Genomic DNA, 15000 nt, shown 5'->3' with positions numbered 1-15000 from the left:
GATGAATTATGATGAGATCATGATACAAATATCACTAGTCTTTAAGCATGTATTCTAAATATTCCCATTGAAGGGATACCTTCAGTACAAGGGGAGACAGTTCAATGAAGATGATTCAATGAAGTCCTTAACCAACGCAATAGAATATTAGAGAAGAGTTCTCCAATTATTCCCAAACACATGAGACCTAACTCGAATGCCCGATTAATATTTGAAAGTTGGCCCCACCCCTAGTCATCCTAGGAGTGCCAAGTCAATAATAATCATAATTATCATGCTATTTCAATAAATATTTCATCCATTTTATGTGCTTATTTTCATTGAAATGATCATAAATCCATTTTATTAATGTGTAAACTGATTCCTCAAACTTTGAGAATGAATTTCCAAATTTTCTTGATTTTCTGCTATTTTAACATAATTATCTGACATTCATTTAAAAAATACAATAAAATTACAGTAAAAAATATTTTTTAAATTTTTAAGGAGTTTATTATATTTTTAGAATTTTAATCTGATTTTTATGATTTCCTAGTATTTTATGGATTTTTTGACGTAAAATTAATAATGCAAATATTTATTAAGGCAGGAAATATTATTGTGAATTCATTCAAATATTTTAATTTAAGGTTTTGAATTGCATGCGACCAGGGCAATCTGCAAGACCAATTGCATGAGAGAGAAAATACATTATATTCAATGGCATAAAAATATAATGGATGTTTTAAAGATGGAACTACCCTCAAAATTTCATCACGAACCTGTTTTTGGATCCTTAGATGTCATCGTTTCAATTTGGAGCAATCTGAACCAGCTGATTTTCTATCTCTGATATGTGTCACCTACTGCTAGTGTGGCATGCAATTCTAGGAGTGGAAAAGTGAAAATTCCATAAAAACATTAAAATAAATTCAAAATTATATTTTGTAGATTAAATTTTTATTATGAATTGAGAGTTAGAAAATTCCATAAAGGTACTTGAAAGTTCACAAAAATAAATTTATGATATTAAAATATAATGTAGAGCCCTTAAATATTAAAATAAATAATTTTTGACTAGGAAGATTATTTCGAATTTTATATATTTTAAACTACTGCATTCTAGAAAAATTAGATATTGATTATAAAAGTATAATATATCATTTTACACATCAATTAGATTCATTAAAGATCATTTCAATGATAATATGCACATCAAATACATTAAATTGCTATACATAATTACTACACAATAACCGATGATAGAGAGGTTCAATGAGTAAGTTGATACACACTACTGAGCATCTTCTAGAGGTGTAACTCAGCACGCCATGGGCTAGAGACGAACTATCAAGTGGCTTAAATATCTCTATCAATAATTAGTCTATTGAATATAGTTAATTAATTCTTAAACTTAAATATATCTATCAATTATTTGGAAGGCCAATAAAGGTTATTGGGCCACTAAGGTCATTAACCAGAGTAATACTCGTGCCAAGAGGGTCATATGGTCTTTTGGATGTCAAAATATATTCTTAAAGTTTGGGGATTTTTATGAAAAAGACCCACTTAATAATTAGAGGGGAAGGCCTTGAACAAAATTCAACGAGGCCAGAGCTTGCACCCTTCCCATTTGGGTCAGTACCTAGTGAGGCTCACAAAGGGAACAATCTATAAAGTGGCCTTAGAACCACCATTTGAGCACAACCTAAGCATTGGCGCTGTCCATATAGGCCTCTCTTGGCTCATTTAATAGCAGTTTGAGCCCATTTTAACATTTTAAGGCCATTTTTGGTGAATTTGATTTTTGAGGCTGAAAATTGGCTCATATATAATGTGAGGCCGAATTATTATCATTATAGTCCCTTTATCAGCTCCCTAAACAAAATCAAAGTGATCTAATAATTATTTAAACAAATAGTTATTAGCTTGATCCTATGTGTGTTGAATTACATAAACTTCTATAATTAACTTTACAGGTTATTTTTGCCTAATTTACATATTCGAACAGGTGTGATTGCAAAATCCAAAGACAGTAATTTTTGCGTATAATATGGAGAATCTTGGGGGATCACCTGTTTAACATGAAATAAAATATTTATTTATATAATTACATAAATGTGATTTATATTTATACCTACATCCATGGATTTCAACCTAATGTAATAATAATTGAGATTGATATGTACACTCCCACAAAAGTCTATGATGTTCGTATGGAGATGAGTAGAGTTTCTAGAGCATGTAGTAAATATAGAGTGTTAAGTACCATCGGGTAATCTGGTTAACATATTTTTTGTGCTTAAATGAATAGGACCAGATTTAACTTTAAAACGAGTCATTTTCCTCAGCCACCTACTTAGATTTATAATTTACGTTGTTTAATGTGCAATATATATTTGTGTTTTATGATTGTATTTAGAGAACCAAAGTATTAGAGTTCCTTCGATCAGTAGAGATAATTTCAAAAAAAATTCATTTCTCTTCAAGCTTGGGTAAATGGACTTCGACCTATGGGTAGTAATAAATAGTCATGGTCACATCATGTCAAATGGGTCAATTCCAACAAATAAAGCCTATTTTGTATGTTCGAACATGTTCTAACAGATGTTAGGGCCTTGTTTCTAATGACTATATAGCTTCTCCATGTCTAGAAATAATCAAAAAACAGTTTACAGAGAGTGTGAAAGCTAAAACTGGAGGCATGCTTATAAAAAAAACAGCATGACTCAGTGCATAAGTCATGGAAGACTTCTTGAGCACATCATGTAAATGTGTGACATTGTTTTTAAATGGTTGATCTTCACATGCACATTCCAAAAAAATGTGTTTAAGTATCTCTCGAAAGTGCTATAAACATCTTTTCACAGTTTCATGGTCTCCTACTTAGCAATCACGAAGCGATGGTCACTTAATAAACTAAGCACCATATATGTCTAGGAGGAGGACCATCACAAAACTAGTATGGGTGATTCTATGAAGAACAAGATGAATGTATCAGTTTATAATACTACGAACGAGAAGTCATGTACTTCAAAGATCAATAGTCATGTAGTTTAGGGATACAATAAGGCCGAGAAATTGGACCTGAAAGTGAAGTGGAAGTTTTCCATTAAACCGGATGACACTAAGAAAGACTGAAACAAGAGGAGTGCTTTGTTTGCCAAGTGTTAGTGTGATACAATCACCTACATAATAACACACAAATAAAATCTAGTCTCTGTTCTGGAATTTATTTGGTGAATGAATTCTATTGGAAATGTGCAGATTTCTACCATCTTTTAGGGATTTCAAACTAGGGAATGTCCAACTGAAAGAAAATCTTTTTTCGTATTTGGTAATATGATGGGCCATATGTCAACCAGATGGGATGATGTAACACGAAGAGCGCCGAGATCGGACGGCTCGTGTTACAACACATAACAGGCGGTAAGTGAATGTGATGAGTGTATGGAATGCAATATATCAAGAAAATCCAATGAGAAATATCGAGACAATTGCTGATTAGATTGATAATCGACTTAAGATTCGAAAGTGGACCATTCACGGTCATACTCCCAATGACCCACTCAGACCAACTAGACGTCCTACGAGGTGAGTGGACAACGAGAAGTCCAAAGATGTACACGGCCTTTTGTGCCAGAGACCTTCGTTGTTATCACAAGAAAATCTTACCTCTCGACAAGTAGGTAACTAGTCCTATACTTTAGTGTTAACTAGGCAATTGCTGACTAGGCAGAGGAGCATGTCGCAGAAGACGACACAGAAAGAAGTAATAATACCACATATTTAAAGTGGGGAAACGATGGTACCTGATGGGTGGAGATCCGGAAGTCTGTGGTGAGGAGTCGTTTCACGGAGATGAGAGAAGTCGTGGGCAGGCAGCGCATGAGCGCAGCAGTGTGTAGACGTGCAGGAACAGTGTTCGAGCATGGGCTTGGTTGAGAAAATACTGAGGGATGGGTGTTCTTGGAGGCAAGAGAAATCAAGAATACCCGAGTGGATTGTTCTTAAATCTGATGCAAGAAGCTCCAAGAAGTGGTTTATTCGAAGGTCCTCAACCCAGGAAGGGTTCTTGGTGTCGAGGCAGAGAGGCGATCGTCCAGAGCAGTGCCTGGACGATGACGAGCAGTGAGGAGGCCGGTGTAGTTCTTGCAAGCTGTGCGTTCTTAGAGAGGCAACTTCTTGAATTTTCTCCAAGACACTCCAAGAAGTGCTTTCTTGGAAGATCGTCAACCCAGGAATGGTTCTTGGTGGCAAGGTAGAGAGGCGATTGTCTGGAAAATAGCCGGGATGATGACAAGCAGTGAGGAGGCCAGCGTACTTCTTGCAGGCCATGCGTTATTGGAGAGGCAAATTCTTGAATTTTCTCCAAGAAGCTCCAAAAGTGGTTTCATGAACATCGTCAACCCAGAAAGGGTTCTTAGCGGCGAGGTATAGAGGCGATCGTCCAGAATGGAGCTGGGACGATGATGAGCAGCGAGGAGGCCGGCGTGCTTCTTGTAGGCCATGCGTTCTTAGAGAGGGTGACTTCTTGAATCTGCTCCAAGAAAGCTCCAAGAATCTCCAAGAAAGCTCCAAGAAATGGTTATGTCATTAAGAAGTCACGATGGCAGCAATGTCATTCTTCCACGGAGACATGCTTCGATGTGGTGAATCTGGCGTTGCAGCGTCGTGCGACTTCCTTGAGATCTACCATAGAGAACTCTGAAGTAACTCCTAGAGGGAGGCAGGAGCCCAAATGAACATGATTTTCAAATTTCCAATTGAACTCCAAGGCTTCCTTGGGCATGCTGTCCCTTTATATAGGCGAGGGATGATGCCAATTGGGCCAAACGAGGGGAAACCATCTCGTGAAGAGAGATTTCCCCTAAAAAATACATCAAAGCAAACAAAAAAAAAACAGACAAGAACCAAACACAATGGCAAATCCGATCGTTCAGGAATCAAAGTACAAGAAAATACAAGAAAATAAATCAACACTCCCGACCATTGCTAGGCCGAGTACTTGAAGTCGGGGTTGCGAGCGTTGACTCAGCCTACATGGTGAGGTTGTTGGCTTCTTGTGGTTTGGCTAGTGAGATGGTCCGCCATCATTGAAGATAGCTGAATGACATTGGCAGTATATAATTGCTTATTTTGAAGGAAAATTTGTACTGTCCAATGTAACTTCATATATGATTATTCTAGATACATGTAATCTACCTCATCCATGACAAAAATGAAGTCTTTATGATGATTAAGTATTTCAAATTGGAGGTGGAAAAGCATTTGGATAAATCCATGAAATTAGTTTGACCTGGTGAAGGAGGTGAGTACATTGGTTAATCCACTAATCAAGGTCAAACCCCATGACCCTTTGCTCTATTTCTAATGTAACATACCACATTTAATATACTATGCCAAGAACGCCCAGCATGAATGAGTTAGAGCTATGATGAGTCTCTCAATGCCACCCGTCTTCTTAGAAGGTAAATAATTGAGAACAGTTGTGTATATACTGAATAATGTTCCTGATAAATCTATAGGGAAACTCCCTATGATTTATGGACTAGTAAAAGACCTTCTTTAGGTTAAAGTCATATTTTGGGTCACGCAGCCAACGTCAACATTTATAATTCAAATTAGAGATCTCCATATTTGTGGAAAACAGGTGGTTACTAGAATGGATATCTTATTACACACATATTTAGTGGGATAATATGAGCATAATTACATTTTTATTGGCTTTAAATTTCCCATGTATCTTTTTTATCAAGCCTAAAATGATTAATATTGTTTTTAGATTACACTTTTTTAAATTTTTTGGATTTGGGTATTTTGGGGATTTTTCTAATGCCATATTATGGAAGAAAAATATTTTTTGACTCAAAATAAAATTTTTAAATATTTTTGGGACATTAAATTCATGAAGTCCACATAAATATTTTGGAATTAATTAATTCAATATGAATTTATTAAATATGTTTTGATTCTATTTTTATCATGCTAGGTGTCACCATTTGATTCATAGAGCGGTGACGAACCATTTATTTTTTATATGACTGAGGTGGCCAATCATTAAATAAATCCCATATGGTGTTGCTAATTTTGATCTCAAAGGGCCAATTATTTACACGCATCATATCATTATTTTTAAGTTCTGGGGATGGGATGTGGTCCTAAGGAAAAAAAACAGAAGAATTAATTTGAATTAAATGTGATAGCATGCACCATGGAAAGTTGAATTAAATAACTATTTTATTTATTTGAGGAGTCAAATATCGCTGTGTCACCTAAAGTGATGCCACCCATACACATGAAAAATGCATCCATCAATACATGTGCCATACACATGTACATGTGGTGCCTATGCGTGTAAAGGGCGATTGGATCGCCTGTAGTGCTGTATGATGTGGTGCGTGAAAATGTGTGACCATGTTACGAGAGGTATTTAAAAAGCTTTTGTCTTTTTTGTGCATAGGGATGTATGTCAACCCCACAACCATCGATTTGACAGAGGGATGCAAAATTGGGTCACATGATTTAGGAATCTTTGAACTTGCTTCCTCCTTAGGGAGGGTGATTGAAAGAGAGTGAGGTATTGAAGATCCATCAAGTGTCCCTTGAGTGTCCTGAGTGCTTGGAGAAGATGAACATTGAAGTAGATGGCCTGGTGTGCATCAGAAAGTCACCGTGGTCCTGGTAGAACATAATGCTCTATGATCAGTACTGTTCCCTTACATTGATTGATCTAATAGATTGACATATATTAAGGTAGGCCCATTCCTTTTCTTTTTGGTATTTTATTTTACCATCATTACTATAGCTCATCCTATCATCTTCTTCATCATGAACTCAGATCACCATCTCACATTCTCTACATCCTTAATCATAATTTACACCTTAATTCATCTTCTTTTCTCCTCATCACTTCCTTACACCTTCCTCCATATCACTCTCTCATTTTCACTAGCGTCATCCGCATCCTATTATTTACCCCTTTATTAATACTCATGTTATCCCTGTTAAATGGTTATTATCACCCTCTCACCTCAAAATTTACACTGCATCACTTTCTTCTATTTTATACATGTCTCCACTGACCTCCCTCTAATCATTGTACTCATCACTCACATAAGTAAATCTAAAATTATTGAACTGAAAAACACCAACCACATAACTAAATCTAAAATTTGAGTTTACCTCTATCCAAAGAGTTCAAGAGGCAACAAGATATATTATCCTACCATACCACTGGTACTGTTGACTTCAATCAAAATATCTATAGGGCTTCATATTTTAGGAATTGATAGAAGATATTGAGGAAACCTCATTACTATACAGAGAATATTGGAATATAACATCCCCAAGTGATGCACACATAGAGTTTATTATTCTCACGATGGTATTATTGGAAGATTCCATCCTCAAGTGCCCCTAGTCAACCTCAAACACAACCATCCAAAGAACCTCTGCTTGATAAAAGTCTATATCAGTGTCAAGATGGATAGCAAATTGATCATATTATCTGGTATATTAATCAAGTGAAGATATTGGCCAAGGGAAAATGAATCTGAAATGTTTCAATATGAAATTGGCTTCCCACGATGAACAAGGATCATGGATATGGGCCAAGGGAAAATGATGGACCATAAACGCGTCTTAAAATTCATCGACTTACCATTAGGGCAGAAACTAATTTTTTGTGAGTGGGTCTGTAGTACTAAGCTTAATCCTAATAGGATAATTGAGTGTTACAAGACCAAACTTTTAGCAAAAGGGTTATAAAGGAAGAGATTGACTAGTGAGATGCAATGCTGAGACTCAAATGACTCTTATCAAACCACTCATTTCACTAGTAAGACTCAATGGTAAGAAGATATTCAATTATCTCCAAGGACAGTTGGAGCAGGTTAAGATGAGATCTTACGCCGTGGATACATTTAAAGGCTGGGTATGTGAATAGCTTGAATAGACCTTTTTGAGGAACAAAGGGAGAATGGAATAAGTCCCACAAAGGGGGATAATACTATGTTCGATCCTCTCACCCTGTGTTCAAGCCATTTTTTTCCTTATTGGTTCTTTTGTGTACATCATTTTAGAATGATGAATAAAGCCTACAATAATCCCAACAGCTGATTTAAAGTTCTCTAATAACAACAAGAGCTCAAGTGCTTTTAGGCACCAATAACATGATAAAATAACTGTTAACAATATAAAATTTTAAATGATTTTATATTCATTTATCTTCAATTTATCATGTTATTACCTCATTTAATTGAATATTCATATGTCACTAAGAATTTTCATTTTCTTTGCATTATCCGTACTTTTAGCTAACTCTTATTGACTTCTTTAAAGTCAAGAAAAATTTTACGAATGAATAATTTCTAGCTCCATGTGTGCAGAAATTTACAAGAACTAAATGGCAGATTTACCGCTGGGGCACTTATTAGAGCTAATTTATTGGGCGAATATGCTTAAAGAAATGAAATATCATTCTGGGCTTTTAAAAGCATATCAAAGGAGTATGGAACATATTCTGATACATAAATTTAAACTTAAATCACTTACTAAAAGAGGGTAAAATGAAATTAAAATTATAGGCCCTTAATTAATGGGAAAAATGAGGTCAAAATTGCAAAGAAAGAGAATAGAAAACCATGGAGGAATATTTGATTAATTATCCCAAATGTATAAATAGTATCTTTCCCAATCATTTTCCTCATTCTGGAAGTGTTCGAACGAGTGGCTAGCCAAGAAAACAAGGTTATCCAGGGTCCAAGTTGTTAGACAGGCTAACTATAAGTTTTTTGAAGTTTTCATTAAATCTGCTCTCTTGTTTGCATCGGAAAATGCCAGATCTTGGAAAAATATAAGGATCCAAATGTGAGAGGATGCATTGAAGGCTCAGGAAATGTGCATTGAGTATTAAACTTAGATTTATAATTTAATACCATTTCCTATCAATTTTTCCCTTCATTTTCCAATTATCTCACTCTAAACATCTTTTTTTCGCTTCTTTCTTTCTATATAATTGTGTCTTTCACTGTCTGAAACTTAATCTATGTCTCAGTTTTTTAACCATAAAATTTAATAAAAAATATCAATCATTTTCAGCTTCAAGTTTCATTCCCAACACTGCCAATACCACTTCTTCACTTTCTCTCTATGTCTTCATTTAGATTGCTTTATGCCTTTCGAATACATCTTTTTTTGTTTCGAGATCCCACATACATCTCTAGTTCATCACTCTAGAAAAGATAAAAAATTCCATGATTTAGTCATCCAGATCTAGGGTTTTCTGCCTAATGTGACTCCTAGGTGCTTGAGTGGGCATTAATTGCAACATATCAGTTGCAGGTGCACCCATCCGACCACCAGTCTTTGGGGGGGAGTAGCTGCACTCCCAATGGTCCATAGGTGCTATCTCTTCTGGACATTGCCAAAATTTGGCTTAGTTTTGAAAAGAGTGAGGCGCCCTTAACCGGGTCTAGACCGGTCTTAACTCGCATGAACCAGCCTACACTGGGCCATATCCGACCCAAGGGCCCATCTGTGATCACCTGCACTAGCAGCCACCAACAGCCACCAGGCGCTGCCAGCCACCGAGGAAGGTAAAATGGGATGTTTTATTGATTTATAAATTCTAAAAAACTTCAGAAAAATATCTAAAAATACTATTATTCAAATGTGGTTATTCAGTCTCTAATTAAAGTATGGAAAATTAAGCGTCACTTTTCTTGAGAAGTTATGAAAATACAGTAGAAATTAATTCCAAATAAATTCAATTTTTGTCATTTTTCATGAGAAATTAATTTTGGGAATTTTTATAAAAATCCAATATAAGGAGATTCAACCCTTTTTAAATCCAAATAAATTCAGGAAACATCATCTAAAATTTTTAGTGGCTTTCTTTGCATTTATCCTTGAAAAACATATTCTGTAAAATTATATAAAATTTATGAAAATATAAAATAAATATTGAAAAATATTTTTTAATGTTTGAATCAATTGTTTGTTCCAAATTTTAAGAGAATCCTGAAATTTAAGTGCTGATATATATATATATATTATAGAGTATGAGGCATACTTTTATAGAAAATATTGTTTTTTAGGTCTACATTAAATAATTAACAAAAACCCCAAAAATTGGACTTATCAGACACATGGAGGTAATGATTGGGGTTGTCAAGGAGATGATCAAAGATAGCTCAGTGTCAATTAAGCACATAGGGACTAATTCATTGCTTACTAAGATGCTGCTACCGACCACTGATTGAGGACATGTCTGAAGTATGGGTTTGACTTGTGCAGAGAGACTTCTAGCTTAATATACTGATGTATTCATGTGTTATCACTTTGTATCTCTGATCAATTGTACATGAATCATGTTTCATGTTTTCATTTTTCTGGAATGAGGCTCCACTAACTACCATGATATTAAGTTCATCCAACATCTTTCATATTAATATTTAATGTCTCTACATGGTACATAGCTAGGACTTGTGCCTTGAAGGTATAATACTACAATGAGTGATAGTTACCATAGATACTGTGATCAAATGATGCATTCATTAGTGATCCCCTAAATTGTGATTATAATATCTACTACTAAGGAATGCCAATTAGGCCACGTGGGAGATTTTTTGTGTTGACCCCGTTGACTAGGCCCATTTAAGGACATTATCATCTGAGAAGTTCATATTAGGGTATATTAGTCTGATGGGTCTTTTATGACCCATCCCCTACAAAAGGGAAACATCATTAAGATTCCTAGAATATAGTTTGATCTAATTACCAGGTTTTACTGGGTCCTATGTCATAGAGGAAGCTACTGATCTTGCTGGAGGTGTTTCATCACTACCAAGGATGATCCAAGGAGCAAGGCAACAAGATTAAACTTTTATGGCACCTAAATTTATGGTCCTTAATCTATTTGAGTTATCATTATCATTGCAATCCTAACATATACAAGTGATGTGAAAGTTAGTGCCCTGTCCTATCCATTCTCATCAGCATGTTGGAAAATGAGAGAGAGATGGGAGCATACAAGGGGGAAAATATAAAATAAAAAATTATCCTGGATCCCGTACTCATCATTATCTTGGAAAATACAAATAACATGGAAGATGATAACTTATGATCATTCTCTTATAGTAATTATATGGGACTTAAACCTTATTTAACTCTCACTGATCATAATATATTTATTCCATGTCTCGGTGGATCAGGCCTTTTTAAATTATTTATTATGGTGGATGCCAAGGTTACTGTAATCATCTTTATTCCCCTATCACGTATTTAGTTTTCCTTGAGGGTGATTTTATTAAAAGCATTGTAAATAGCGGATAACATAAAGTGAGTAGGTTTATAAGAACATTTTTACATGTTTACTTGATCAAAATTTATTATACATGTGTTTTATCAAGCTGAAAATGATTAAATGTGTTTGTTGAATGATACTTCTAATTTTCTGGATTTTTGGTACTTTTAGGCATTTTTCATATTTTTATGAAAAAAATAATTTTTTTGAGTAGAATTAATGAAAAAATAATTTCGTAAATTTTTATGAAACTACGTTCAGGACAATATTATGTTTTTAATTCAAAAGATATATTTATATATTTTCTAACTTGAGTTTTACATATTAATTTATTCAATAATAATAATTTTAAGAGTTAATTACTTGCCATGCCATGTGTCACCATTCGATTCGTCGATAATTATTATTATTTCTCAACAATTATACAGCTAATCATTAGAAAAAGTTACCACTATGACACCACAAATCATTAGGAAAAGTTGCCAACACATCAGCTAAAGGAACAGAGGGTGATCTAGCAACACATGGATGCCAAATAAGATGTAAATTGGAAACTAGCTAAAAAACAAGGGTTAAAGCTTTCATTTCATTATTCCCTATCTACTTCTGAACTAATGGTTTTTTTTTTATAAATCTCATTGGATGGTTAAAGACAAAAAATCAAAAAATTATATAAGAACATAAGTATGTAAAAGGAGTGTTTGTGACATGGTACTTCAGTTCAGCTATGCGACATGAGTGAAGCGCAAAACAATTAATCCACACTAATTTTATGGATTTTGAACAATTTTGATATTGTTAAACTTTTCATTGGAAACCTCGACTAGTATTTTGCGTTTTTTCATAAATTCAGATTGCAGATGTTCATCATCATCATTACTGTAAATAATTTAATTATAATCATCATCATCTTAATCATATGTATGATCCTCTTTAGTTCTTTCTATTGACATCATAATTATCAAAACCAATCGCAATTATCTTGATAACTATCAATTTATGGTTTTACTTATCGTATTGTATCATCATTTGTATCATCGACTTTATCAAATCAGTATATCCAAATGAAACATTTATAAATGGCAGCAGCAGAGCGTTCCATACCATTTTTTTCCTCCTACAAGATGATGCACGGTAGGGGCATGTTCAGGTCCTTCATGAGGGAGAAATATGTAAATAAAACATATTTGAGTATATATATTTCCTGATATTTATATTTTTACATATAAGATCTGGAAGAGACATGACGGGATGACATCGGAGATTTAGATATTCGAAAGATGGTGGTATCCTCTGTTATATGATCTAATGAGGGACTTCATGGGCGTGATTTAAACTGTACTGAATGAGGATTCATTAGCTTGTAAATATTGGACTACAGACCCTCCATTGATAATCGTATGTGGTTCAATATCGAGCACATTGCTTACTATTGAAGAAGGCAAAATACTTTCACTTGTTGTCAACATGCAACTGCATGAACAGAATTGGTTGCCTGTTGAATGTATGCAAACTCATATGGTACAGTATGGAGCCTACTCAAAGTCGGATTAAAGAACAGTAATGCTCTCCTTTACCTAAACGTTACACAGGCTCTCTCTCTCTCTCCTCTCTCTCTCTCTCTCTCTCTCTCTCTCTCTTCAGGTATCCGTTTTTACTTGATCCTTCTGTAAATTTGTCCGATCACTTTCTTATATAATTTTTCAAAACATAAAAAACTCGTGTAGCTATAACTTTTCAAGAATGTACATGGGTCCGTAGCAGATCAGCGGACTCCCCACAGGTAAAATGGAAGAGAATCCAATATTATCCAATGCAAGAAATAAATGTCATCAGCATGAGACAGTTACACCCGGGTAAATCCATAAAATTATCATTTGGATTTTTGGATCGGTAATTTGATTGGCTCAACTATACACAATTTGATGGATGACCTGATTATCCAAATGAGATATTCCGAGCAAAGTCCATGTGCTAATGATTTCATAAATGGATATAAATGTGCAATGAATTTTAAAGACAAATGGTGACCATTTAATTTCTACAGCTCCGTAGAAATTAAATAAGAAAGTGATGGGACTTTTCAATATTTGTGAGATATAAATAAGAAAGTGATGGGACATTTAATTTCTACAGCTCCGTAGAATACAGTTGTTGGGTGAAAATTTGTCCATCGACTTGTGAGGATCTAAAAACACGTACATAAATAATGTATACTTTTCAAGAATGTGCTTGGGTTGATATCATCGAATTATGTTTTAAATTTCCTGCTATTTAACAAATCAACTGCCGAATTTTATTGATATTTAGTGAATGAAATAAAGATCACGAGAGTAGAAATATATGGAAGATAAATTATTTGTTCCTAATCTTTTTTGAAGTCTTCCAAAATATAATCGCTAAAAGTATGGAGGGAAGTTTTTAAAGTGATTTCATTCGTTGATATATTTTATTTCATATGTTGTTGACACAGGAGTTCTATGTCATGATGTATAAATTGTGCATATTTTATTTAGAGATGATTATTCGTTTCATTAATCAGATTGTAGGTATAAATAAATGACATAAAAAATGTTATTTAGATAATAAACAAATAGAGTTATCTTATTTGAACGGAATCAATTGCATTGCATCCTTTTATGCTCACTATTTAAATCCCTTTTTCTCTCCCTCTTATCTCTATCTCTAGATCTACCCATCCCTCTCTCCATCTTAGTCAATCTTTCTGTCTCATTCCATCTTTGTCATTTTCCCAATCTCTCGTGTCACTCAATCATCCTGAAGCTGAATCTTCAAGCTTAAATATTATTCTCTTTCTATGTCACAAAATAGTAAAGATTTAATGACGAAATGAAGATATATTTTTTAAAGGGCGGGGGAAGAACTTAGTCGGGTCAACACCAAAGGCCAAAACAAAAGTCTAAAAACTGGTAACATCATTAGGACCACCAAGTAAAAGGTATTACAACTTCCACACCTTTTGTATTATTTAAAACTTCAAATAGTACAATTATAAATTCCCAATTATTTAATTATAAAATAAATGATCTAACTTAAATATCTATCTTCTAAACCTTGACTTCCTCTCTCTCTTTCCTAGTTTCTGCAAAGGAGGGACGAAACTAGACGTTTTCTCTCCGTAGTCTCCCATTAACACGGCGTTAAGTATTGGGCAGTTGAGCTAGCCTCTTTTATTTAGCCGTCATTGACAATGGAGCCATTATTACCCCAATGTTATCTTAAAATAGGAGCCTGACTTCGATTATGTGAGATATATATGTTTGTTATTCCATAATTGGTTGGGAACGTTGACGGAAGCTTGAGGTATAAAAATACAAGGAAATCAGAAAGAGACATCTGAACATATTTAAGACGAGAGGGAAACAAAACCTACTCTACCATTTTTTCTGGCGGACTTCCAGCAGCAATGATCTGTGTGTATATATCAACATATGTTGCTAAGATAAATATATATCTCTCTATATCTGACTTTTCTGTATCCCACTATATTTTTCTCTCAGTTTTTATTTTTAAAGTTCAAACTATCAGTAGCATGGGATCTCTCTCTTTCTCTCTCTCTCTCTCTCCCTCTAAATCTTCAACCTTAAACAACTTTCGCTCCGGTGAAACGAAGATAACCCTTTTAAATATCATGAGATGAACTTGCTAGGTTCACAACCAACATGCAAAATAAAAGACTAAATGCTCACAAC

Source organism: Wolffia australiana, chromosome 20 (assembly GCF_029677425.1).
Source record: "Wolffia australiana isolate 7733 chromosome 20, ASM2967742v1".
Taxonomy (NCBI): Eukaryota; Viridiplantae; Streptophyta; class Magnoliopsida; order Alismatales; family Araceae; genus Wolffia; species Wolffia australiana.
This window is presented reverse-complemented; position numbering follows the sequence as displayed.